The 27,922-nt window shown below is 35.7% G+C and overlaps 1 protein-coding gene across 1 annotated transcript in view; it reads left to right on the top strand.

The window, feature by feature from the left end:
- The window catches only part of PDE3B (phosphodiesterase 3B), a 136,275-nt gene that overhangs the window by 18,271 nt on the left and 90,082 nt on the right, over positions 1-27,922 (top strand). The window lies entirely within an intron of this gene.

Below are 27,922 nucleotides of genomic sequence, written 5' to 3' on the forward strand. Positions count from 1 at the left end.
ACATTTCATGGTCCCTGGCCATTGCAATAATTGCAAAGAGGAAAAGTTCTTTTTTTTGGTTATCAATAAGTGTTGATAGAACATTTGTGTTCCGGTTGACTTTTAAAAATTCTAGGGAAAATGCTACATTTATAAAACATCTATTTTAAAAACTAATTTTTAAATTTTTCTTTAGGTTACATGCTTACAATAATGCTAAAACTTAAGATATTCATGTACAATCACCATCACCACCAAAATGCCCGCAACCCTCCATAGCTGTCTCTGTATCATTTCTAGTCCAGTTTTTTTTTAAATAACAGCTTTATTTAAGCACTATGATTCCAAACATGGTTGTAGTTGTGTTTCAGTCATAAAAATAACACCCCGCTTCACCAGTGGAACATTCCCATCACCAATGCCCCCTATCTCCCTCCTCCCTCACTCCCTGCCTGCATTCGATACAGGTATTTTACTTTTCTCTCTCATCACCACTGTCATGATAGTTGTCAGCATAATTATTTCTCTAACTGCACTCACTACTCTTTGTGGTGAGCTTCATATCATAAGACAGTCCTTCCAGCTCTCATTTATATTGTCTCTGAGCATTATTAAAATGATGCCTTTTATTTTTCTTAAAAATCCATAGATAAGTGAGACTATTCTGTGTCTATCTCTCTCCCTCTGATCTAGTTCAGTCTTAATGACTATGTCCAGTGTTGGTAATAGTTTTATTATTCAAGGCCAAGCATTTGTCATTGTTCAATTCTGCCTCTGCCTTCATTTTGTCTCTTTTCCACAGATGAATGAAAAAAAAATTTAATCTTTATTATTTATGAAGGAAGAAGATGGTAATAAGAATTTAATTATAGCTTTCTAGCAAACTAATGTGTGATCATTTTAAATTTAGTAACTTTTGTCAGGTAAATATTTTTTTAAATTTTAATTTGGCTTTTGAGTCACATGTGATAGTGCTTAGGGGTCACACATGTTTGTGTTCAGATGCCATGTCGTTCTGGATCAAACTTTGTCCTCTTACTGGCCAAGCATATGCTCACCAACCAATTGAACTAGCTTCAGGTTACTGAAATTTACATGCATTCAAGAAATATCTTTTATTGTAAATTCAATTTTTTTGGGGGGGTCACACCCAGCAGTGCTCAGGGGTTACTCCTGGATCCATGCTCAGAAAATCTTTCCTGGCAGGCTCAGGGGACCATATGGGATGCCGGAATTCGACCCACTATCCTTCTGCATGCAAGGCAAATCCCTTGCCTTCATGCTATCTCTCCGGCCCCTGTAAATGCATTTTTATGAGTATATTTTACATTTTTAATCTGTTTTTTTTGCATACTGAATAGTGATAAAATATTCATGTATATTTTCCAGATAAAGATTTTCAACATTTTTCACTGTTTTACTATGCCTTGATACAGTGATGCCTAAAGTAGCTGATAAACTCTATGCTATACACTAAGTGCTCATAGATATCTTTGTGTCTAGGATACTTACTCGATCTCCAATAAGTATTTTGCTTGCTTCTTGCTGTTAGCTATTATTTCTTACTGTTATCAACGTTTGACAGACTTCCCCTTTCCCAGTTTGTTAGTGATTATCAGCAATGGTTCAGGAAGCTAGTTAACCCAATTGGAATTAACCATAAAAATAAGGATGAAAAGGCATGACAGTCTTCCTTATATATAAAGAGTATGGACTTTGTAACATCTGTTTTCACTGTGTAGAGACGCTTTCATTTTATTTTGATCAAAACTTCTGGATAAGTGAATGATTAGACATATTTATTTAACAAGAGCAGCCAAATATAGACTTTTTCTTTCCTTTTTCTTAGTGAGGTATTGATACTGTAAAATGAACTAAGTATACAGCTTAGCCCAAGGCTCATTTTTATGTCTGTATACATGAATATAATTTTCACTCATAAAAAAATTAGAAACCTTTCTGGGCCAGAGTGCTAGCGCATAGTGGTAGGGCATTTGCCTTGCACACTGCTGACTTAGGATGGACCTCGGTTCAATCCCTGGCGTCCCATGTGGTCCCACAAAGCCATGGGCCATTTCTGAGCACATAGCCAGGAGCAACTCTTCCGCGTCACCATGTGTGGCTCAAAAAATAAAAAGAAACAAACAAAAATTAGAAACCTTTCTAGCAATTAGGTAACTCACTTATTTTTTTCTTTCAATTGATAAGCCACATTTGGAGATGTCTGCTGTTCTGACCTTTATCCTAACAAATTAGATTTACTTGTTTTTGAACCTTTACAGAAACTAGAACTTGAGTTTGATGTCATTTTCTTATTTCATAAACTATTGTCTTTTTATTTTTAATGTTATGTCTTTAATTCTTTTCTTTTGAAACCTGACTGGGGATTTCAAAATGGACAAAACATATTTTGCTATATGGTGTCTAGTATCAGGGAAAAGTGATATGGCAAAAATATAAAAAAGGCTTAGCAAATGAGTGGTGCCATGTCAGTAATAATTTGGCAGAAATTAGGTGATAAAAAGAAATAGGTAAAGATTGGAGGATTTAATGAATAGGTCATTTAAAAAAGCATGGAGAGTTTAGGGAAACTAACATGGGTACGGTGAAGTATCTGTTAGGCAACTATGGGTAGCCACTATAACCTTTAGATACATAAAGACCCAGATATGGAATTATTATAAACCAGATATATAGCTTAAAACAGACCTTTTGACAGAAGATTTGGGCTACAACTGTTTATTATTTATAATATTCATATCTATTAGCACTGTGCTCAAAGATATGACTGGATATGAAAATGGGCCAGAGGATGGGACGGAGGGGGATAGGGAAATAATACCCTAGGCCTACTCACTTCCTGTCTCACAAGTGCTGTCATCTGTTGTATGAATCCACTAAAGACAAGGAAAAGAAAACTGGTGATACAATCTATTCACGACACTTTCCTGGGTCATATAACTGAGTTGAGAGTGAGAATGGAACTGGGAGGGGAAAAATAGTTCTGGCACAATTGACTTTTTGAGGATACCAATCTCTCCAATGGTCCTCAAACTACGGCCCGCGGGCCACATATTGTATTTATTCCCATTTTGTTTCTTCACTTCTAAATAAGATATATGCAGTGTGCATAGAAATTTGTTCATAATTTTTGTTTTTACTATAATCTGGCCCTCCAGCAGTCTGAAGGACAGTGAACTGGCCCCCTATTTAAAAAGTTTGAGGACCCCTGCTGCACCAATTTCTAAGTGAAGAAAAGTATTCTAGGAGAGATCCATGTAATTGAAATATAAAGTATATTCAGAGAGTGGAAATATTTCAAATAGTTTGGACTAATTCAAGAGGTTTACTAATAGATCCAAAAAGTGAAAAGATAGGATTATGCTTGAAGGAGATGTTAATCTTTATACTGCTTATTATGTTATGTCTCAACTTTTGAAAAATGCATGGACCTTGCTATTGTTTTTGTCAGGAGATAGGAGATAATAAATTGGTCATTTTTTCTCTGTTAGCATTGTGATCTTAGTGATTTGTATGTAGTGGTGACCCAGTGCAAATAGGAGAAAGAACAGGCAGGATTCAGAAAGTGAAGTTTGCGGTTTAAAATGTAGACTCTCAAGTTGGACTGTCTGATTCTGGCTTTATCACTTTCCAGCTTAATGACTATAAGCAAGTCGCCTGAACAAGGTTTCAATTGTATCATTTGTAAAATAGGCACAATCATAAATTTTATCATAGATTTCTTATAAGGATTAAATAAGTGATTTACATAAAGTATGTAGTCCAGAGTCTGGCAGGCACTTTCAATAAATATTACCAATTTGATTTCATTACATTATAAGAACATAGCTGTCTTCAAATATTTGAAAGCCTATCACGTAAAGTAGGAATTAAACTTCCTATTTTCATGTGGACCTTTGGTGTCAGAACTGAGACAATATGTGTAAATAACAGAAAGACAGGTTTTGGATATAGATGAGAAAATGCTTTTATTAAAAATATTTTGATTAGTTGAAGTGGCTTCAAGTAGTTCATGAGAAAATAATTTATATGTCAAGGATGTATTCAAGAAAAGGCAGTATGGGTGTGTTAGGTCAACAAAAAAGAACTATATTAAAGTCTTCAAGATATCTGTCAACTATAATATTATTCTCCAAATCTGATAAAATTGAAATTCTGGGTAAAATAAAATAATTTTATTTCCTTTGCTTTATCTTTGTTTCTTCCTCTTGGCATGCTCAACCTTTTTGCCCCTACCCCCAGCAGTCTAGTTTAAATGTCACCTTTATTGAACACGTATAAATAAGCTAGGCTTTGTTCTAGGTACAGTGAATGAAACTTGGTAAAACATAAAATTCTTGTCCTACTAGAGTTTTAAAAATTTCTTACATAAGTAAGTAGAAAATAAAATCACCCTGAAATGACTTCAGGTAGCTCTAGCTACTGCAACACATGAAGAAAATAAAACATGATGATGGAATAAAGGAAACCCAGACATGGGTGGTGGAGATGATGTTCTAGGCACGGGAATCAGGGAAAACCTCTCTGAAGATCAAATTTAACTGACATATAAATGTTGTACCTGGTAATATTTGGGAAGCAAATATTTCAGGCACAAGGGATAGAAAATGCAAAGTTGCTTGTGGTGGGAAAGATCCTGGTGTTTCTGGGAGTGGTAGCAGAGATGAGAAGAATGTATTACGTGGGTCCTTGTAGACTGTTAATGCATGCATTTCATTTTAATTATATTTGAATGGAAGCCAGGAGACTGTTTTATGATATAATTTATATTTTTAAAAGATTGTCCTGACTTTTTTATGGGCTGTTGGGAGTAGTTAGAATGGAAGCAGGAAGATAGGAGGCTGCTGCAGTTGTCCAAGGGATAGATCAAAGTCAGTGGCTTGTACTCTCAGGAGATTCTTTTGCCTTACCTCCTCCTCCCTTATTGATCATCAGGATAAAATGGCCATTTAAAATATTTTAGGTGATTTATATTTACCATAATTAAAGTCACTTTTAACTGTTTTTGTTAAGTCTATGATTGCCTTCTTTATTAGATTCTGAGTTAGACTTCCTCATTATATCCTCAAGCATAGGGCCAATGTCTGAACTCTCTTCTACACTTCTTATTCTCACTGTTGTGAGCAGCACTCTTATAAATGTGGGACGAACTTAATGCCTAGTCAGTGAATTCATGAATATTACTTTTAAATGAGCTCAAGATTTTTTGTAACTGTTATAAATGGTACCAGAAAATTATGTAACTCTAATGAAATAAACAAGGTTAAATAAAAAACATAACGTGTTTTTTTTTTACACAGATAATCAATAGTTTGTATAACTAAGGAAAACCTATTAGGAAGTTTACAATTCTTTTTATAGTTAAAGAGAGTACACACCAGAAAAATGTATGAGAAATAAAACCTAGAGCTAAAACTATTGTTGCTCTATTTGTTAGGATAAAACTTAATCTAATATAACCAAGATCCCCGACTCTAGGGGTTCTGATGACTTAGAAGTTTATTCTCCACAGAATAAATGGTCACACATTTATATTGGTGAAGCATTCAGGGACCCAGATTCCTTCTTTCATATTGCTACACCATATCTTAGGGGCTTGTTCTCAGTATGTGTTCAAAACTACAATACTTTCACATTCACCGTCTAGTCTCTGAGAAGGAGGAAGGGAGTCCAGAGAAAGAATTTCCGTTTAAGCAAGTGAGGTGAAAATTCCCTATGTCTCCTCACATTCCATTGGCCCAAACTTAGCTCCTCAAGGAGCTGCAAGAGAGAATGAGAAATATAGTTTTTAGAGAGTAAACTTGGAAAAAAACTCTAGTAATTTAGATTTTGTATTATTGTGTTATTATTGTGTGTTTAGATATTACTTAAAGAAAATTTAAGAATCCTGATTTTATTGACAATAGAGTGAAAAAGTTCTTTCAGAAGCTTATAGTGTGACTTCAGATAATGGCACAATAACTACCACTTGATTCACATAATTGTAAGTATAAAAACTAAAACTTATGGTTCAGAAAAAGAGAGGGCTCAAAGGGCTGAATTCTTTATATGTGAAAGATCTGAGCTTGATCTCCAGCACCGCATGATTCTACAACCACCGGAAGTAGACCCTATATTACTCAAGTATTGCCCCAACCCCCCCACCCCCCCAAAAAAAAAGAAAAGAAAAAAAAAGCAATGTTTCAGATAATTTTTAGACTTAAACATATTTTTGAGGGGGGAAAGGGCTTGTGCTACAGTCTGCTTATTCTTGGCTCTATGCTCAAGGATAATTTATGGCAGTGCTCATGGGACCTTATGTGGTGCCAGGGATTGAACCAGGGTAGGCTGTGTGCAAGGTAAGTGCTTTATTACTCTTACATAATCTCTCTTTCCCCAATTGTGTTTTACATGGTGTACATGCAAGATTTTTCTTGATTATTTTTCTTCTTTTCTGAAGTGTAGAATCTTTTTTAGCTTAGTGAAATTCTTTTTAAACTAAAACCTAAGTCATTGGGTACTTGATTTAAGAATAAAGCCTCACTTTAAGAATAGTAAAAAGTAATTTTTCTATGCTTTGTAACTCCATTATTAAAAAATAAACATCTTGAATTAGGGAAAAGGCTTTTTATTCTCCTCCCCTCCCCAATCTTCTCTTCCCCTCCCCTTCCCTCTGCTCCCTTCCCTCCCATCCCCTCTCCTCTCCTCCACTCCCCTCTCCTCTCCTGTCCTCCCCTTTTTCCCTCCCCTTCCCTCTCCTCCCCTCCCCTCTCCTCTCTACTCCCTTCTCCTCTCTTCTCCTTCTCTCCCTCCCCTCTCCTCTTCTCTCCTCCCCTTCTCTTCCCCTCCCCTCTCTCCTGTCCTCCCCTACCCTCTTCTTTCCTTCTTCCTTCTTTCATTCTTCCCTCTCCTCCCTTCACCTCCCCTCTCCTCCCCTTCCCTCCCCTCTTCTCTCCTCTCTTTCCCTCTCTTCCTCTCTCCTCTCCTTCCTTCCTCTCCCCTTTTCTTTCTCCACCCCTCTCCTCTCCTTCCCTTCCTTCCCCTCTTCTGTCCTCTCTTCCCTCTTCCCCTTTCCTCCTCTCCTCTCCTTCCTTCTTCTCCCCTTTTCTTTCTCCTCTCCTCTCCTTTCCTCTCCTCCCCTCCCCTCTCCTCCCCTCCTTTACCTTTTCCTCCCCTCTCCCCGCCCCTCCCCTCCTCACCTCTCCTCTCCTCCTCTTCTCTTTTCTTTCTTTTTTATTTTTTTTGGAGATAGGGCCCTTAATCAGTTCTCAGTGATCCGAGAAGTGACTCTGGTCAACTGAGCAGAATGGCGCCATGCTCAGAATCACTAGAGTTACCCTAGAGAGGCAAGTGCTCAGGTTCTTAACACCTGTGCTATCTCACTGGCCCTAGGGAAGAGATTTCTTGACACTGATTTGAACTGATATAGAAAGCCAATTTAGTACACTAAGAGAAGTTCTTTTTAGGGGGAGGGGAAAAAAGGCATCTCCCAAGCAGTGCTCAGGAGTTCTCAGGGCCCCACCAACAATACTTGGCCAGGTGGACCATTGTTTCAATGCATGCCTGAAGGTGTGATAATGTGATAATATCCAGGCCATTCCGTGACAGGTATACCCAGTCCTTCTGGGTTATGTAAGGGGCCTCCAAGGCTACACTCACTAGTAGCTGGGGGCATACAGGGCTGTACCTGGAAGTGTGCTGGGGATCTTGTGGTGTTGGGAATTAAACAAGTTAGGGCATGCCAGACACCTGTACTAACCACTGACCTATATTTTGTATTTTTATTTAAAATAAAATATTATAATTTTCAAATATAAGATTCTGAATATGGAACATTATTACTTTAATGAAATAAAAACAAGACTGCTGGGGTTGGAGAGATAGCATGGAGGTAAGGCATTTGCCTTCATGCAGAAGGACTGTGGTTCAAATCCCGGCATCCCATATGGTCCCCGGAGCCTGCCAGGAGCGATTTCTGAGCATAGAGCCAGGAGTTCCCCTGAGCACTGCTGAGTGTGACCCAAAAACCAAAAAAACAATAAAAAAAAATCAAGACTGCTACTACATTTGTTTCCTTCTCTTTTAGCACTAGGGATCATTCTCAGAGCCTTACATGTATGTGGTTAGTGCTCTACCTTGGCCCTGCTATAACTTTTTATTCTCACAGAAGAAAAACTCTACAAATGAGTTGTAGAAATGTTGGACCTGTTGCCCAATATGGAAAATTCATATTAACTTGATTTTTACATGAAATGCTAGGTTTAGTTTCACATTTTTCTGAATACAGATGTCTAGTTGTCCTAAAAGAGCTAAATGTGCTTTATTTATGTGGGTAGATTTCTGAATTCTGCTTTGTATTGTCTTTCTTGGTCAATGTAAGTCTTTTTATCTTTTCCCAAATTTATTTTGCTTTTTAGCTTTTTCATATAATTTTATAATTTGTTTATATTTAAAAATTGTATTTTTATTAAAATGACATAAAGTGTAATCAGATTATATTTGATATATTAGACATACAGATCAGTTTAGTATCCAAAGAAACAGTTTTCTTGTTGACTCTGTTCAGGTCATATAACTGACTTAAAATTAAGTTTATTAGTATTTTGATTAGCATATAATCCTATGATTATAATTTTAAAGGTGATGTGGATGTTAACTAAAACCACATTAGGAACTAACCACTCATCACTAACTTTCTTTTTTTTTAATTGTGTAAATAAAAGCACTTTGAAATTTTGCATATTAAAATATAGAATATTTTATTTTAAAGCTATATACCATTTATTCTCTGGTAATAACTTGAAAATAATTTTCCTTTTATTATATTAATATTAAGTTTTATTGTTTATGGTAAAAATGGAAAATTGCACTTAGACTTTTTCTTAATTATAGGAAGAACATAAGTGTTTTCAAGCAATTAGAGATTTGAAATTGAAATATTTCATATACAAAGCAGTCCATCAATATTTTGTTTAATATAGAAGCTTTGTAATACCAAAGACTTGCATGTTTTGAAGCTTAGAGAAAAATGGGCACACTGAATCCTAGCAACTGAAGGCAAATAGACAGCTACGTCAGCACCACACTTATGTCAGCAGTTTGTCCTATTTGCTTGGGAAGCCTTTTGTTTTATTAGCATGTTTACAATAAGGTCTGTCAGTGGAGCAAGGCTGCATGACCGAATATGTGCTCTGTATTGTCTGAGTACATTTTGTATACAAATGTAATGACATGAATGCAGTCATATTTATTATTTAGTTATTATTATTGATATTTTTACCATATGCTTTTTTTCTCAAAAATATCTTGCTTGTTCACATTTAGTATGGTGACTTTATAGAGAGCATGGAGTGTGGTTCAAAATCACTTATTGCTTCTTGGGCCTGGGAAACAGCTTACCTAAGCACATGCTTTGCATACTTTGAGGCCAGGGTTCTACCCCCCAGCACTAGGATTCCCAAAGCACTGGCAGAACAACTTTTGGACTATTCTAGAAGTAGCCCTAAATATTGCTGGTGTAACCATAGAACAAAAGGAAAAATAAAAAGAAAATTTCTTCTGTATTGTGATGAACCCCATGACTTAGTTTTTAAGAAAGTAGATCAAACTCCTGGTGATGAAATGATGTGAATTTTTCTTGATCAAAGTCTCCAATTTCATAGTTTATTAAATTTTTTTTTCTTGAAAGTGTTGGGAACACTCCAGTGGTGCTCAAGATTCTTGTAGGCCCCAATACTGATTTTTATCTAACTGGACTCTGTGGTTCAAAATAATAGCCTGATAATACAGTGTATCACAGGACTTGTCCAGGACACACCAGTGGTGCTAGAGGCCTCCAGGACCGTACTTTAGGGTAGTGGGGTCCTCCAGGTTTTCATCTGGAAATTCTTGAAGGACCATGTAGTAATAGAAATTGAACCTGGGATCAGGAATATGCTAGATATGTTCCCTAATTGATGTACTATCTCTTGCCCTGCATCTTTAAATTTATTTTTGTTTGCTTTTATTTGGGTGTCCATGTTCAGCACTACTTGGAGGAGATTCCTGGCTCTGCCGGGTTTTCACTCTTAGTGCTTTGGTAAATTCTAAAAACTATTTAAAAGGTATCTTTCTAGCCTGAACTAAAGTGTTTAAGTTAAGATTACTTTCATTTGCCCTGTGCTATATTGCACTGAAGTGGTTGAAGGCTATTTTCAGAACACAGATTGCTAACCATTATACCATGAAATCACCCATTGTAGCTATATTCAGATTCAGCTAAGTGTCCATGGCAATATATTTCTGTGGTTCTTCAATACTTTGAAGTGTAATTTTTCCTTACATTTTCAGTATAGGACTGACATCTAGTATTTTCTGTTTATTGTATTGCTACAGTGCTATTAATCAAAGATATGTATGACCAGATATGAGCATATCCTATCATTCCTAATAATAGAAGCATGTTGGTAGGTTAGGTAAAACACAAGCTGAAACATACAATCAGAGCCAGCATTTAGTTTAAGGTAAAGTCTTCCAAATTTAATAATTTAAAAATGAAAGAATCAAATGTAATTTAAAAATCGATGTAAGAGGAAGAAAGAGACAAGTACATGTTGGAGAGAGCACACAGGTTTCTTCAGACTGGAAATAAGCAAATAAGCATAGAGATAAGCACGCGAGATACTTGTTCAAGGGAGAACAGACTTGAAGAGCAAGTCACAAGTTTAACTTTTAAAAGGGGGATTTGCTATACCCAGTGGTGTTCATAACTGTGTTGTGTGTGGAGGTTGCAGTAGGAGTTGAAGGACTATTCAGTGCCAAGGATGGAACCTAAGCACAGAGAATATGCTCTAGCCCATAGCCATCCATCCATCCATCCCCAGAACCTCTAAAATTAGATGCTAAAATTTTATATGATCGGTTATAGTTTGTGAACTTACAGATATGTTTTCCAAAATGTAATCAATTAAAATTTAGAAAGGTGATTTAGTTTTGGTATTCTATTTTTGTGGTGCAAGGATTGATGCCTCGAGGAAGGCGGTTTGATTTGATGATGAAGGGAAATATTGATGATGAATTTTGAGAATGTATATGAATCTGGAAATGGAAAGTGAGAGTGATTATTCATTTTTGATGGAGTGGAAGTGGAATTGAACATTCTGGTGAGGGAGCTAGAAAATAAAATTAGTAACTAAATGTAATATGATATGATATATATAACATTATATAATATAATCTAATAATATTTGGTATTATCAGGGGGCCAGAGCAGTGGGGCAAGTGGTAGCGCATTTGCCTTGCACTCGGCTAACCTAGGACGGACCGTGGCTCGATTCTCCGGCATTCCATATGGTCCCTCAAGCCAGGAGTGATTTCTGAGCACATAGCCAGGAGTAACCCCTGAGCATCACCAGCTGTGTTCCCCCCCAAATTAGTATTTTCAGGAAGTGTTTGTATAATGTAACAAAGGAGAGTCAGCTTGCTTAATGGTGGACTATATGTAAATCGTGTGGTAGGAGAGCCACCTAGGGTAGATCTTTTTTTTGCCACTTTGTGTGTATGTGGCACACCCGCTACTGGCTCAGGGTTTACTTCTGGCTCTTCCTCATGGATTAATCCTGACAGAGTAAGTGCCCTTCCTGCTGTACTTCTGACTTCCTAGAAAACTATTTTATGCAACCCAAACAAGTTACTAAGATCAGATCATTTAAAATTTAAGAAAGGCAAAGTCTTGCTAGTCTTAGTTTTTCATGTATAAAGCAGTATTCTTGTTGCATTAATTTGTTGCAGAATTTTAAATAAGATTGTTTATATGTGCACAAATGTATATGCAGGCAGAGATATAATTGGCAAATGCGATATTTCTTTTGTTTTAAAACTTTTTTATGGTTATAGTACTCTGATTTACAATACTGTTAATGAATGGTTCACATGTACATAATTCTAACAGCACACCCATAATCAGTGTACCCATGTCTTCCCCCAGTACTCCAGTGGCTTTTCTTTTCAACTCTCCCCATCCCAAATTACAAACTCAGCTTTATGGATCAGTTCTCTGATTGTATTACTTTTGGTCCTTTGGGTTCAATCCCCGAAAATGCGCATAGTCCCTTGACCTTCTGTCAGGAGTCATCCCTGATCACAGAACCAGGAGTAAGCCTTGAACACAGCTGTGTTTGACCCCAAAGCCTAAATAAATAAAAACAGTGGAAGAAAACTTATTTTTATATTGGAATTATGAAGGTGAGATTTAGACTTTGAACTTTTGGCATCTATCTTCCTATTCCAAATGGAGAAGTTCTGCTTAGATAATAAAGAAAGGAGAAACTGTCAGGAATAAGAGATGGTAAGGAAGAGGAGGGGAAATGGGAATAGAGGGGGGGAGTAGGAATGAGACGGGGAAAGAAATATTAGTTGAAGCAGACCTACTTTCGTCTTTTGTGGTGATTTTTCCTACAATTATTGTACATTATGCAAATTTCTTGCCCAACCTTATGAGCCAATAAATGTCCTCTCCCTTTTAAGTATGGTTTGTATTGACTTTCTCTCACTTGCATTGCAGAGTTCTAATGAATATAATGATATTATTTAGCCAAAGAGCTTTTCATAACCAAATAACTGTATAATTTCCATGTTAAAATGATCAAAACAGTGGTATATGAAATTATAGGGACTATTAACTGAAGAATATGTGTCTGGAGAAAAATGTAGGGTATTTTTGAGGTTCTCTATTGTCACATGATTCTACTGAGAATACTGTGTTGAAAATAAATTTGTTTATATGTGTAAGGAAAAAATTGCAATGTAATTAGAAATTATAAGTCATTTGGAATCTCTTGTTAATATAATAATGGTCAAAATTACTTTGTTAGTTATTTTGGACTGAATCTTTGCTATCTCTGCCTTTTTTCCCTTCTTGTGTTAGGGCTCATTATACTCAGGGTCTCATACTTGTGGAACAAGTACCTTGTCACAAAGCTACATTCCCATATCAGAAATAAAACAGGGCCTAATTGGCCTGAACCTTATAGAGTGGTCCAAACTAGAAATGAGAGAACTAGGAAGGTCAATGTCAATGGCAGCCTTTTTTGGCTAGCAAAAATACTATTTGTGTTCTTATATGGTATAATCTGGATAGGGGCCAAAAAACCCCAACATGGCCACAAACACAAGTTTGTGATTTGATTAGGATTTGAGAACATGTTTGGAAGGAAAGAATTTCTTTTGAAATCATCCTGCACACTGAATTCTCAGTGTGGTAGAAATTAGTTTTTATAAATTGCAAATGCAAGACAAATTTAGTTATATCTCCAAGAGTAGCTAAATCTAGAGAATAATGCATGAACTACTTCTGTGGGTTTTTAAAAAATTATTTTTCAGTGTTCATTAGTATTTAAATTTTACCTAACACTGGATGTGTTGATGGATGTGCATGAGATTTCTTTTTTTAATGGGGGTGATTGAGCCCTCCCAGTGGTCATAAGGAGCTACTCATGGCTCTGTACTCAGCAGTGATGATGCTTGGAGGATCAGGTAATGCTAAGGAGTCAGGTGATTGCAATGAAAGTGCCTTGACCCCTTTACTATCTCTCTAGTCCCTGAAACATGTCTTTAAGAACAGGCTTTCCTGCTGACTAAAATAGAATGTTTCTATTTGCTATGATTTGTTAGATTATTTTTGTCTAGAAATGCTAAATTTTTTGCTATATAAATTAAGGGTAAGGGAACTTCCTGAACTTCTAAAATAATTTACAAACTAGAAAGGTTCACTTTTTGGATAGTTGAAGAAACCTGTAGATCATAATCATGTGAATTGAGTTCGGTAATTTTCTTTGCAAGTGGTTGCATAGGATATTAATTACAAGTTGTCATTCTAATGACTTAAGATGGTGCCTTACTATTTTAAAAAAGTATGGCCGGAGCGGAGCAGTGGTGTGGAGTGGTAAGGATGGACAGTGGTTCAATCCTCCAGTGTCCCATATGGTCCCCCCAAGCGAGGAGAGATTTCTAAGCGCATAGCCAGGAGTAACCCTGAGCATCACCGGGTGTGGTCCCCCCCCCAAAAAAAAAGAACTGCTTGATTAAACATGATTGGAATAATTTTCTTAATATATCTTACAAAATTGTACAAAGGAATGAAGTTGAGATTCTGGATTGTAACACAAATAGTTATATTTAATTTGGCTCTTTGTGGGCTTCCACATCTGGCAGTGCTTAGGGTTTACTCCTGGCTCTGTGCTCAGGGATCACTCTTGATGGAACTCGAGTGACACTGGGGATCCAACCTAGGTTAACTAATCATATGCAAGGCAAGCACCCTACCCACTGTACTATCTCTCTGACCTGATGTTAATTTAAATAAATTAAAAATTCTAATTTTTTAGAATTATGTATCGAAGTAAAAAATACAAGAAATAGTTTTTAGACTGTATTCTTAGAGGATTATAAAGTATTTACACAAATATTTGCTACGTAAAACATTGCACATTCCTAGTACTTTAATGTAAGTTGTGTTTTAAGACTAAGAGTATAATTGAAGTCCATTTGGGCTGTATGATATTTTTGGTTTTTCTGAGTCATGTGATGTTCAGGTATTTTGTCAGATGTTATTTTGAGATTTTTCTATGAGAGTCTTTTTGAATGAAATTACATTTTTTTTGTTTGTTTGTTTTTTGGGCCACACCCAGCGGTGCTCAGGGGTTTCTCCTGGCTCTCTGCTCAGAAATAGCTCCTGGCAGGCACGGGGATTTGAATCAACCACCTTTGGTCCTGGATTGGCTGCTTGCAAGGCAAATGCTGCTGTGCTATCTCTCCGGGCCCGAAATTACTTTTTTATTAGGTAGACAAAGTAGAGCAGATTCTTAATGATAGTTGAAGACCTAGTGGAACTAAAAGAGAGAAAATTCTTTCTTGCTTTTCCTCATACTGAAATGCTGTATATTTCCATGGTTTTAAATTTAATTTGAAATGTCATTTCTTCCTGGACCTTCAGCTTGTAAGCCTTCACATGGGAAGGCCATCATTGGCTTTGCTGTTTTCAAACTTTCAAAGTGTAATAGGCCTCATTAGGGACTCTTCCCGGGGTTCCAGGAGTTTGCCAATACATCTGCAAACCTTGGATTGCCAATTTCCATAGCTCTGGAGCAATTCCTTATAATAAATCTACTCACATATTTCATTTTGAGTCTATTCCTCTAGAGCATTGAGTAATACTATTTGACTTAAAAAGGATCATTGATGAGGTGGGATTTAGACTAAAGGTTAAACCTTATAAGCAGGATGTCATTTGGCAAAGTGAGAAAAGAGGGGCAGAGAGATAGTACAGGACTTCAGGCACTTGATTTGCATGCTGTTGACCCTCATTTGATCCTTGGCACCAAGCATAGTCTCTTGAGCACCACCAAAAGTGTTCCCTAAACTCAGAGCCAGGAGTAAGCCCAGAGTACTTCCAAGAATGTCCCAAACACACAGACACACACACAGACACACAGACATACAGACACACACACACACACACACACACACACACACACACACACACACACACACACACACACACATGAAGAAAACATTGCAGAAGAAATATCACACACGAGGGGGACAATCTGTAGGAACATTTTGGATTTGGCTACAGTTATTAGTGTTTCTCCTGAAGTCTCGTATTTCAAAGGATTTGTGCTCTAATAGCAGATTCACCACAACCTGGCTAATACTGATGGTACTGGTGATGGTGACGATTGGTGGTGTTCACTTTTATCTATTGTTTAATGACTGTTGCAATTTGATTGATTATTGGATAAGGACTAAGCTTGTTTTCACAGCATTCACTTAATTTAACCTGTGATCGTTTCCCATTGCTTTGTAAATGGTTGTCCAGGGAAGAGTTAGATTCAGGAAGATTGTATAAATGTGTGTTTATGTTACTTTCGTTTTGGTTTTGGCAGGCTATAAAGTGAGGCCTATTTGTCCCTATTTTAAGCTTGCTTTGCTACTTGTGGATATAAGGTCCAGAAAGGCTGTTTTAAAGAGCTCAAACATTCATGTGTATTATTGAACTAATGAAATATGATTAATATGGCTGATGAATGAACTTTTAAAGTTTTCTGTAATTTTTTAAAATTTGGATTTAGATTGCCATATGTAAGTAGTGACTACTAGCCAAAGAATAGCACAGTTCTAGGAGTTAGTATATTTGTCTTTTTTTAGCTCCATGGTGTTCAATAGGTCTGACCAAGCAGTATTTTAAATTGCATGTGGTATAGTAAACTATTTAAGTATGTTATTGTTGGTAACACAATAAATTAATAGTTAAGTACTAATGTGCATAGGTACATTCTAGCCCCAGATATTATATGTTGAAAATAGTATTAGGAAACCATATATTTACAATAAGATTGGTTAAAAAATACTATGAAAGAAAAGAGTGATGTAATAAAAGTAGTGAGAACCAGAGCAGGAGCAGAAGAAATATATGGCTAAGCCTAAATGAGATAGTTTGTTCTAGTGAAAAAAACAATTTTTTGTATAATAAAAATATATGTGACCATTTTGTCCAGAGCAGAACTTTCTCAAAAATAAAATGGAAGAATGTATTCATTTTTAAAGGGATATTGAAACAATAATGAATGTAACATTATTTCATATCAGATTTGTAGAGGACGAAGACATTTGTATTTTATGTTTACATCAAACTATGGTACAAATTTGTGAAAATCTCAAGTCAATAGCAACATGTGAGTTAATTTGGAAGCAGGTTTTTAGTGCTGAAATGACCACAGCCCTGCTGACAGTTTGACCTACAATTTCTTAAGAGAACTTGAACCAGAGGCACTCAATGAAGTCACTTTTAGATTTTTTTTTTAAATTTATTTAAAATCTTTATTTAAGCACCACGATTACAAGCATGATTGTAGTTGGTTTTCAGTCATAAACAGAATATCCCTGTTCACCAGTGCAACATTCCGACCAGTTTTAGATTGCTCATCCACAGTGTAAGATAAAAAATATTTGTTTTAAGCTGTTTATTTTTGTAGTAATTTGTTTCCATAGAGGGCAATGGCTAATATATATCTATATATACTGTATGTTTTTATTATGATATGATATTTTAATCTGGTGTTATGATATAAATATTGGAGTGCTTTAAATTCATAAAAATTTATTTATGGGTGGCCAGATTGATAATACAGTGGATAGGGCATGAGTTCGATTCCCAGTATCCCATATGGTCCCCTGAGCCTGCCAGAAGTCATTTCTGAGTGCAGAGCTAGGAGTAACTCCTGAGTGCCACCAGGTATGGTCTAAAAAATATTTTTTGTAAAAGTATATCTACTGCTTTATATAGTTAATGTGCAAATATAATTAGAAAAGGGGTTTAAATATGTTATTTTCACTAGCTAAATCAAATAGCACCATGGTCATTTGAATGAAAGAAAAATAGTTGTTAATAATAGCTAGCTAATATGTGTTGAGTTCTTTGTGTGTGTCAGAAATTGCTATTTATATTGTGTACATTGTCTCACTTATTCCTCTTGCTATCTTATGAGTGTGCTTTTCAGGCTTTTTAAGAGGTTAATTAATTTTCCTAAATCACATATTTTCTTTTTGGCCTACCATTATTGACTTTGAACTTTATTTTAAAATTTATTTGTGCTTAAAATATTACATTAGCAATTTTACTAAAGTTACAAGGCTTACCATTTCATTGTGCAAGAGAGCTATAGCAAGTTTATACTTCTTAAATGTATTCTTTTGGATTCATGACATTCCATTTTGACATTGATAAAGAGCATGCCCATAGCAATCATTGAAAAGGAATGCAAGTAGTTTGTTCTGCAAAGTTTCATTCATTTATCTAACCTATCAATATGCTTACTATGGAGATTATAGTTTGAACATGTTTTGTAAGATAGTTACTAGCAATGTGCTTAAATGGCAAAAATAGTTCTGGAATTTTTGTTTTGAAGTTACTTTAAAATTAGATTTTTTCAAATTATGGGTTTAAATAAGTTGTTCATTGCAGGTGATTGGCTAAATTGCTGTGGTTGTAAAAGTTTGAAAGTTTTTTTTCTTATATTTAGAAATCTAAAGCTTATTTACTTATTCATTTGCTTTTGGGACATACAACCTGTGATGCTTCTAGCTCTGAGCTCAGGGATCACTCAAGGCAAAATTGGGAGGATCATATGGTGTGCAGGAATTGAACCCGGGTCAAGCCACATGCAAGGCAAATGCCCTACCTGTTGTACAGAGTTAAAATTCTGGCTCCTGGACTAAGATGCTTTAAGCAAATTTTTCTGCTGTCATAAAAGCCATTAACACTTAAGACTTGATGAAAATATTTTTACTGTTACAATTTTAAGAAATGTTAGAGTTTAGATTTAGTCAGTATTTTCAATGACAAAATAATTACTACCAGAGGCAATGAGGAGGAGCTGAAGTGGTCAGTGAATAAGTAAAGGAAATAACATTTTTTGGACCAGTTTTATACTCTTGATAACTCAGAGATAGTGGCTTTTACTTTCACTCTTTATTTCTCACAGAAGTACTACAAGGTATGTATGAATCATTTCTCATTTACAGAAGAGGAAACTGATCTAGCAAAATTTATCATGATAACATCACAAAGATAGAACAGAAATAACATTTAGAGCAATTCTAATCTTTATTCTTGTTTCATGGAGTTGTTCTTGGATCTTGAAGTCAGAAAATTATCCTGTGTCTGGACTGGTGAGATATTGCGGGGATTAAAGCACTTGTTTTGTATACCGTTGACCTCAGTTCTAAACCCTGGTATGTAAAAGTAATTAAAATCAGGGGGTAGAGAGATTTAGTACAGTGGTTAAGGTGCTTGATTTGCATATGGTCACTCCAAATTCGGTCACCAGCACTACATGTAAGGTGCCTTGAGCATCAGTTGGAATGATCTCTGAGAGCAGAGCCAGAAATTAGCCCTGAACTAAGTGTGGCCCCAAAATTAAAAAACAAAAAACGAAAAAAACCCTAAAAATAGAGTTCTCAAAAGTTCATGTTCACTGATGTTTTTCCAGAGCTCAGAGCTCAGACAGCTTTGATAGTTGAACTTGAGACCCTGTTTACATTCATATTGCTGGTTCTTTTACTTCCTGTCGAAACTCTTGAGAACTTTTTTTTATGGTCTCATATAGTTTTAAATAAGGGTAAGATTTGAACTTTCTGGGAGCTATTTTCCTGTCATTTATCTTAAATACCAACAGTAAATGCATTACTGAATGAAGTGGATAAGTAAGGAAACATCTCAGTCCTTTGATCAATCCTTTTACTGATTAGATTGGTTTAGGAATTTCACACAAAATAGAAATGTATTAATCTGGTCTTTCAAATTTATTTGAAGATACTTATTTGTATATTTATAACTTTTTCAATTTTTATAACATATAAAGATCACATTGTGCTAATTTCCCTAATGAACTCTGACCAAAAGCAATCGTTTGTCTCAGGTGGAATTTAGTTGTAATTTCTTAAATTTCTAATATGGGATTTTTTGCTTTAGTGAAAACAAGTCACATTTTTATTATACTTGAGTTTATTTCTGTTTTTACCTCATTGTGGTTGCAGAAATGAGCAATTATGTTATACTAAGATTTAAAAATTTTTTACATTTTAACTTTGGTTTGTTTATTTGAAGGTCCACAATGCCGGGAATAATCCCTAAGCATAAATAAATCCTGAATATGGCCTGATGTGGCTTAAAAATAAAAAGTAACAAACAAACCCAGATTGCAAAAATAATGAAACTTCTTATGGACAAGCCTCATGTTTTCGAGGAGTATGCACTGAGCTAAGAAGCACCAGATACAAAGAGACAAAAATGCAGGTCTGCAATACCAAGACCATGAGCTGTTTGTAGCCTTGAATACCACCTTTGTCTCCACTGTTGGCTGTTACTGCTGCAGAGGTGTGATGACTATCAATTTCAATTCTCTTCACCTAATGTGTTCTCTGAGATTCCTCTCATTTTCCCCATTTAATAATTCTGGATGGGTATTTCTGAGCAGTTAATTTAAGGTCATATGCTAATACTGTAACTGCAAGAGTGGTTGGGACATATGAAATGAGGTCTGTAAACCATTATCAGTCATCAGCTCAGAAATTTCAACCTTAGTAGAAATATTCAGATGTTAGGTGACCCAAAATGAGCAGTTATCTACTACAATTATTTTTGTGATTTCATACAATTTTTCCTTCCCCCTTTCAACATTATGACTGCATAAAAAAAAAAAAAACCATCATACACGAGTAAAATTTTAAATATGGGATTTCGTTACATTACAGTAGATTAGAGATTCCCAAACTTAATTGGTCCTTTAACCCCGTTTTAATGGGGGAATATCATTTGTACTATCCCCAATTCCCTGCTGGAAATCTACCTTTTGGAGTGGCACACCTAACAGAGTTCAAAGCTTACTCTTGGCAGAGCTTAGAGAATCATATGGGGTGCCAGGCATCAAGCTCTTGCCAGCCAAATACAATGCAAGATAGCCCGCTGGAAATATATTTATTTTAAGCAAACAAACAGAAAGCCCTTCAGCCCACTCCCTCAGTCCTTCAAGCACCCCTGGGAAACAGGCTTTTTCACATTGGGAAACATCAGCTTCAGTGAAAATGTTTTCACTAAATGTTTTCATTTAGATATTTTTTGATGATGATTTCAGTCTTATTGTTATTATTTTTGCTTATTAGGTTAAATTTAATGCCAATAAATTAACTTCCCTCATCTGGCTTAATATACTAGTAGAAATTAGAAAAAAATAGTGCTTTGTTGGGAAAAAAAGGGAGAGAGAGAGAAGAAAAATGTCTGCCATAGATGCAGGCTGAGGTTTGGATACCAAACGGGGGACATTGGTGGTGAAGGGATGGCTGTTGTAACATTGTAGGACTGAAACTCAACCATAAGCATCTTTGTAACCACGTATCTTATGGTGATGCAATAATAGTAAAAAAAATGGTTTTCTATTGAAGAACAAGAACTGGCTATTCAGAAAGATTAAGCAAAGATAGATAAGGGATCTCTGGGTTTAGGAGAAGGAAGTTGTCTAAAACAGGCTTTTAAAGGGAAGACTTGATGAGGAAACTGATATTTGAGTTTTTTTTTTTTTTAAGACTCCAAAACGTAGGAAGGAAGGGATGCAAGTAAATTGGAGAACACTGTAGGCAAAGAGAAAAGGGGGCAAAGACTTTAAGATGAGAGTTTATCTTATATATTCAAGATGAAGCAAGAGATTGGAAAGCTTGAAAAGCAGATAAAAAAATGAGACTAAAAAGGAATAAAAAAGATAACAAAAGTTAGTGGGTGCTTCTCTCACCTCATATCTAAGTTTCATGCTGTTTTTAAAAATTTTTTTTTATTGAAACCATTGTGATCTACAAAGTTCTTTGTAGTTGGGTGTTAGACATACAGTTTTCAGTCAAAGAATGTATACCACCCTTCACCAGTGCAACTTTCCCACTACAAGTGTCCCCATTTCCCTCCTACCCCACTGGGGCAGGCATTTTGCTTCTCTCTGTCTCTATCTCTATCTCTGTCTCTGTCTGTCTGTCTGTCTGTCTGTCTCTCTCAAGTGTGGTTTGCACTATTGTTAAAGAGGGAGTGCCATATATGTCACATTATCTTCTTTTAGCACCCAGTTCTTGTCCAGAGTGATAAGTTATAACTATCATTGTCATAGTAGAACCTTTACTGTAACTGCACTCACAACTCTTTGTGGCAAGCTTCTTACCATGGACTGGTTCTCCTGACCCTTATCTCTATTTTCTCTGGATATTATTACCATACTATCTTTTATCAATCTCTCCTGTTATTCTCATATTCTGCCCAAATTAGAAATAATATTTCTGGTCTGTTAAGAGTTATGAATTTTGAAGTCTTTGCGACTTCTCAAATTTACAATGGAAACTATAGAAATTTTGTTAAGTCATAACTTTGAACTTTATCTTCAAATTAGCATGTTTGTGAGCTTAGCTGGTTGTCCTATTTTATTATTTATTGCTGTTATTTCTCTTTATAATAACTTTTCTGAGCTAATAAACATTTTTGTTTGGGATATTTATATGAGAAATGTTCTTAAAAAGAAGTCATTGAGGGCCAGAGAGATAGTATGGAGGTAATTCGCTTTGCATGCATTTGCTTTGCATGCAGTAGGTTAATGGTTCGAATCCCAGCATCCCATATGGTCCCCTGAGCCTGCCAGGAGCCATAACTGAGCACAGAGCCAGGTGTAACCCCTGAGCGCTGCTGGGTGTGACCCAAGTGCGCGCGTGCGCGCGCACACACACACACACACACACACACACACACACACACACACACACACACACACACACAAGAAACATTGATAGTAAAAGTAGAAAATTAAGAAAAAAAGTCAGAACTGATTTTTAAATATGGGTTAAAGAGACATTAAAAAATAGAATGCCATTTATTTCAGGAGCTTGGATTTGACTTTGAATGGTGATTAAACATCACTTCTTTACAGGAGAAAAAGGTAAAAGAATTCTGACTATTTCCAAAGTATAACTGATGATTAAAAATGAAGAGAAAGAGAACGTTTTCCAAAAATTATATTAGCTAATGTTAAATGTGAGCATACACATTAGAATCATCTTATTGAACATTTTAAAGATGACTTTGACTTAAACGTATAATATCTTCTTATCTAAGTGATGCAGTAAATTTTGTGTTGATAAAAATCTTGGTGAACTTTCTATTTCTTATAATTTTTTGGCTGTTTCCTTTGAGTTTTGGGTGAATATTTAAATCATCTAAAACTGAAACAGTTCTTTCTATTCTCAGATTAACATTTTTCTCTAATTGCACAGTAATAAGTTCACAAGTTTTTTTCAGCTCTATTGACCAATTACATGCTTTTCCTTCATTTACTTTTTATTATTAAAACGGTATAATAAGGGGCCGGCGAGGTGGTGCTAGAGGTAAGGTGTCTGCCTTGTAAGTGCTAGCCAAGGAAGGATCGTGATTCGATCCCCTGGCATCCATATGGTCCCCCAAGCCAGGGGCGATTTCTGAGCACTTAGCCAGGAGTAACCCCTGAGCATCAAATGGGTGTGGCCCCAAAACCAAAACAAAAAAACAAACAAAATGGTATAATAAAATGTTTTCCAATATTAGTTATTAATTTTCTAGAAAATACAATTCTATTTTTTAAAATTAGTTTCTTACTATCAAAAAAAATTCAACCTAAGTTTATTTCAACAGAAATGGAAATAATAGGCCAGAGAGAGTTCAGAAGGTAAGGCCCTTGCCTTGCATACAGCTGACCTTGGTTCAAATTCCCAACACTGCATATGGTCATCAAAGTATTGTCATCAAAGAATGATCTATGAGCACAGAGCCCAGAAGTAAAGCATGAGCACTGCCAAGTATGACCCTAGACCACCACCAACAAAAATCAAATTAAAATGTTGAAATAGTTTTATGAAAATCTGGAGAGCCCATTTGAATTTAGTATTTTATTGTTTTATTTGCTCATTTCCCCCCAAAACTGTTGGAGAGCATTACAATCTTAATAGTATACCTTATATATGTCAGTAGGAATTTCAATGAAAAGGGCCCCCCCCTTTTTTTTTCTTTCCTTCAAACAACCACATAACATGAACCATCTTGTTCTGCCTCACACATTGAGGGGAAAATAATGGAGGGTACCAAGACCAAACAGCCTATGAACCTTGAGTAGAAATAAAAATGATCAGACTTAGGTACCAAATTCCAAACCAATGACAGCAAAATTGATACCCAATCTACAACAAGCTAGACACAGAGAAGACCATTTATACTAGCAGCCCCCAGGGGCAAAGGAGGGGGATATGGGATGCATGCTAGGAACAGGGGTGGAGAGAGGACAACATTGGCTTTGAGAATGCCCCTGATTCAATTTCACTATGTACCTAAAATATTACTGTGAATGATTATATGATAAAAATTATTTAAAAAAAGGGGGCTTCATTAAAACTATAAAACCCTTATTACATTTCAGGATAATACTACAACATTAGCAGATATTCATTCTTTGTTTTTATTTTATATATAAAATATTTATTGTGGTTTTCATTTTATTTCAAGTTACGCAACATTTATATATTGCACATGATTATATCTCTTTCATTTATTGAGAATTGTGCCCTCACTTTGTTTTTTCTACTCCCTAATTAAAGTGATTAAAAAAAAAAGAATCCTAGACTAGGCCTTTTTGACATCTGGGTAATCTTCTAAAGGCCATTCCTGGTGATACTGACTTGACTGTGTATGTCTTTTTGGTTCTAAGATGTAGTACTACTTAGCAGGCCACTGGGCTACACTTGGTGGTGCAGAGATGGGGGCATGTGGTGCCAGGGATTAAATGTGGGGCTTGACACATGTGACTCATATACTCCAAAAATATCCATATTCCTTTTTGCTTCTTTTTCCCCTTTATTTCAAAAAGATCAGTTGTCTTGATATACAGTACCCCTGTTCTCAAGTTTCAAAGTTTTCAAAGACAAGAAACAAACATTAACATATATTAATAATAAATATTAGAATTATATAAATTAGATGTGGGGAAATTAAGTTGACTTTTAGTTTTTGTTTAGGTTTTGGGCCATATTCAGTAGTGCTCAAGGGTTTCTCCTGGCTCTGTGCTCAGAAATTACTCCTGGCAGGTGTGGGAAACCATATGGTATGTTGAGGATTGAACCTGGGTTAGCTGCGAGTAAGAAAAATGCCCTACCCACTGTATTATTGGTTCAACCCTGTCTTTAAAATGTTTTAAATTTTAAAATACCGTATTTTCTGGCATATAAGATGACCCCCTAATTTTGCAGTTAAAATATAGGTTTAGGCCTATATTCGCTGTATCAACAGAACGTTCCTGTGCTGCAACTGTATGTACCACAGTGAGCCAATCACAACAAGCAAAGGTTCAAAGGTTATACTGTCATAGACTTCCTCTCTGACTCTGGCCAATCTGAGCAGGCTTTTTACAGTGTAGATTCTGGTCCAGAACACTGTCTAATTTGCATGCATAAAAAGCCTGGTTGGATTGGCTGAGTTAGAGAGGCGGTCCGAGCAGCCTTGCAGTGAGTGATTGGTGCAGGATCGAGTTGGAAAATTCGTTTTGTGGCAATATTCAGACAATTTTCGTTTAGCAGCATATTGAAACATTTTTAGGGATATTCTCAGCGTATAAGATAACCCCCGATTTTCAATTGACTTTTTTTTTGTTTCAAGAGTCGTCTTATACACAGGAAAATACGGTATTAAAGGAATTTTCAAGCATATTCAAATGAAATTTAATCTTGAACTAAATATATTTTATTGTTATTGCAAATAATTAAAGAACCCTGATAAACAATATTAAAATATTTTTTAAAACTATTAACATAAGGTTTTAAATAACATATGGATCCCTTACAGACCTCCATTGATAGTATGTTTTTGTGATAAATTTTGCAATAAAATAGACTTCATTGGAACTTCGTTATATCATCTCCTTTGGTACACAGAATTTAAAATATTTTTATTACTTTATTTAAATACTGTGGTTTACTAAGTTGCTCATAAGACTGACCTGGCATTTCGTGTTCCAAACCAATCCCATCACAGTAGTCCTTTGAAGCAAGTATCATTTGTTACATATTTGGCAGAAACTGGACAAGGTTAAAATTATGTGATAGTATTAGTTGTTAAGCAGTAGTGCTTAGATCTGAACTCAGCTCTTGGGAAGTTGTAATCTTGACTACATTACCACTGCTAATCTTGCCTTTCAACTCTGTTATATAGGCAAGGTAACAAAGTTATGCAAAGCAACTCCTTCAAAAGACTTCATGGACTTCTTATCCTATTTGGCAGTTATTTGGCCTAAGGTCTCTCCAGAATAAATTCAAATAAAATGCTACCCTTTGTAATTCTTCTAAAGTGACAACTATGAACAAAATTGGACTTGTTTGGTATATTTCACATACAAAAGTAATGTTAACATGCATGATAGTTAAAAAAAAATCACTTCAAAACACAAGTGATCTGGTATATTTTAACCAAAGAACAACATCCAGAAAGCTGTAATTTCTAAGTTGTTTAATATATTTTTCTTCAGAAACATGAAAGTTATGTTGTCTTTTCTCATCCAGTATTGATAGAAGTTAAATGCCATTGTTTATTTATTTATTTTCCACACCTGTTGATACTCAAGGGTTACTCCTCTCTCTGTGCTCAGGAATCATTCCTGGAGGGCCCAGGAGACCATTTGGGATGCCGGGAATCAAACTGGGGTCAGCAACATGCAAGACAAATGCTCTATCCCCTGGGCTATCACTCATATGGCTATCACACATACATCCCTTTTTAATTTTGGTAGCTGACACGTTTTTGCCCTCTAAAAGTATAAAGGAGCAGCCAACACACAATTCCCGCCATTGTTGGCATAGAGGTTTTAGAATTGGCACCAATTTTTTTAAATTTGATATACTAAGTATTTCATAATATAAAGGTAGCCTAGAACAATGATTAAAAACATTGATTCTGGGGTCAGACTGCCAATGTTTGAATCAGCGCTTCTATATATTTTCCTTTAAAGTTTTTCATTTAGTCACCATAAATTACAGTTATTCACAATTGGGTTTCAGCTATATAATGTTTCAACAAAATTCTTTCACCAGAGTCTTCTGCTCCATCAATCCCCACCTCCCAACCTCAACTCAGATTTTTTTTTTCATTCTGTGATTTTGGACATATGTAATCTTAAATTTTACAGTCTTAAACTGAAGATGGTGATAGTAATACTATCTACCTGATAAGATTGTTGGAGTGTTTTCATATTTATAGATCCTTAAAACTGTGCTTGATACAAAGGGTCTATATCTGGCATTGGCTTTGTTGTTGTTGTTTGTATTATTATGAATTGTTCTTCTGTGGTAAATATAAACAATGAATTAAAATACGCCTCCAAAAGAAAAGAGGAAATCATGCAATTCACTGGTGTATGGATAGAACTTGAGACTATGCCTTGTGAAGTCAGTTAGTCAGAGAAAGGGATAGATATAGAACGACCTCTTTCAAATGTGGAAGATAAAGTAATAGAATAAAGAAATAACAAATGACCAATGGTAACAGACCCCGACAGTTGGCCTATAGAACTGAGTCTGCCAAGGAGTAGGGGTTGGGACAAGAGTGGGAACCTTCAGGCAGTGGTGGAGGAATGGTGACACTGGTGGTTGTTAGGGTGTTAGAACACTGTATGCCTGAATTTTATAATTTTATAAATCACGGTGCCTAAATAGAAATAAAAAAATGAATAGAATTAAAAAAGGAATAAGTTTTACTACTTTCAATGGGTTTTGAATAAAATATGAGACAAAGATCAGCATTACTATTACTATTCACAGAAAAAGTTTACCTATATTTAGCATGCTATATGTGTTTGTTTAAAAATTTTTTTGTAATAATATAATTTCAGGAGAATGAAGAAAGATAGAAAAAGATATAAAAATAATTTCAGAGAATATTTTGGGGCTGGAGTGATAGCACAGCAGTAGGGTGTTTGCCTTGCACGCAGCCAACCAGGACCCAGGTTTGACCTCCGGCATCCAATATAATCCCCCGAACCTGCCTGGAGCAATTTCTGAGCACAGATCCAGCACAGATCCCTGAGCACCTCTGGATGTGGCCCCAAACCACTACGCCCATAAAAGTGTACTGGTTGTAACCAAGGGTGTCTTTGGCTACTATACAGTAGGCTGTAGTGCTGCAAAATAAGGGAACATAATAAAAAAAAAAGTTAAGAAACACAGAGAGGATCAAACGAGTATAACAATATTTTTACAAAGGTCGTTGCATCATCAATAAATTAACTCTTGTGGTTTGGGTTATTTTCTTGACTTAAAGTTGTTAAGAGATGGGGAGACCAAATAAAATTTTGCTCTAGCCTCCTTTGAA

This window comes from Suncus etruscus, chromosome 9 (assembly GCF_024139225.1).
Source record: "Suncus etruscus isolate mSunEtr1 chromosome 9, mSunEtr1.pri.cur, whole genome shotgun sequence".
NCBI lineage: Eukaryota > Metazoa > Chordata > Mammalia > Eulipotyphla > Soricidae > Suncus > Suncus etruscus.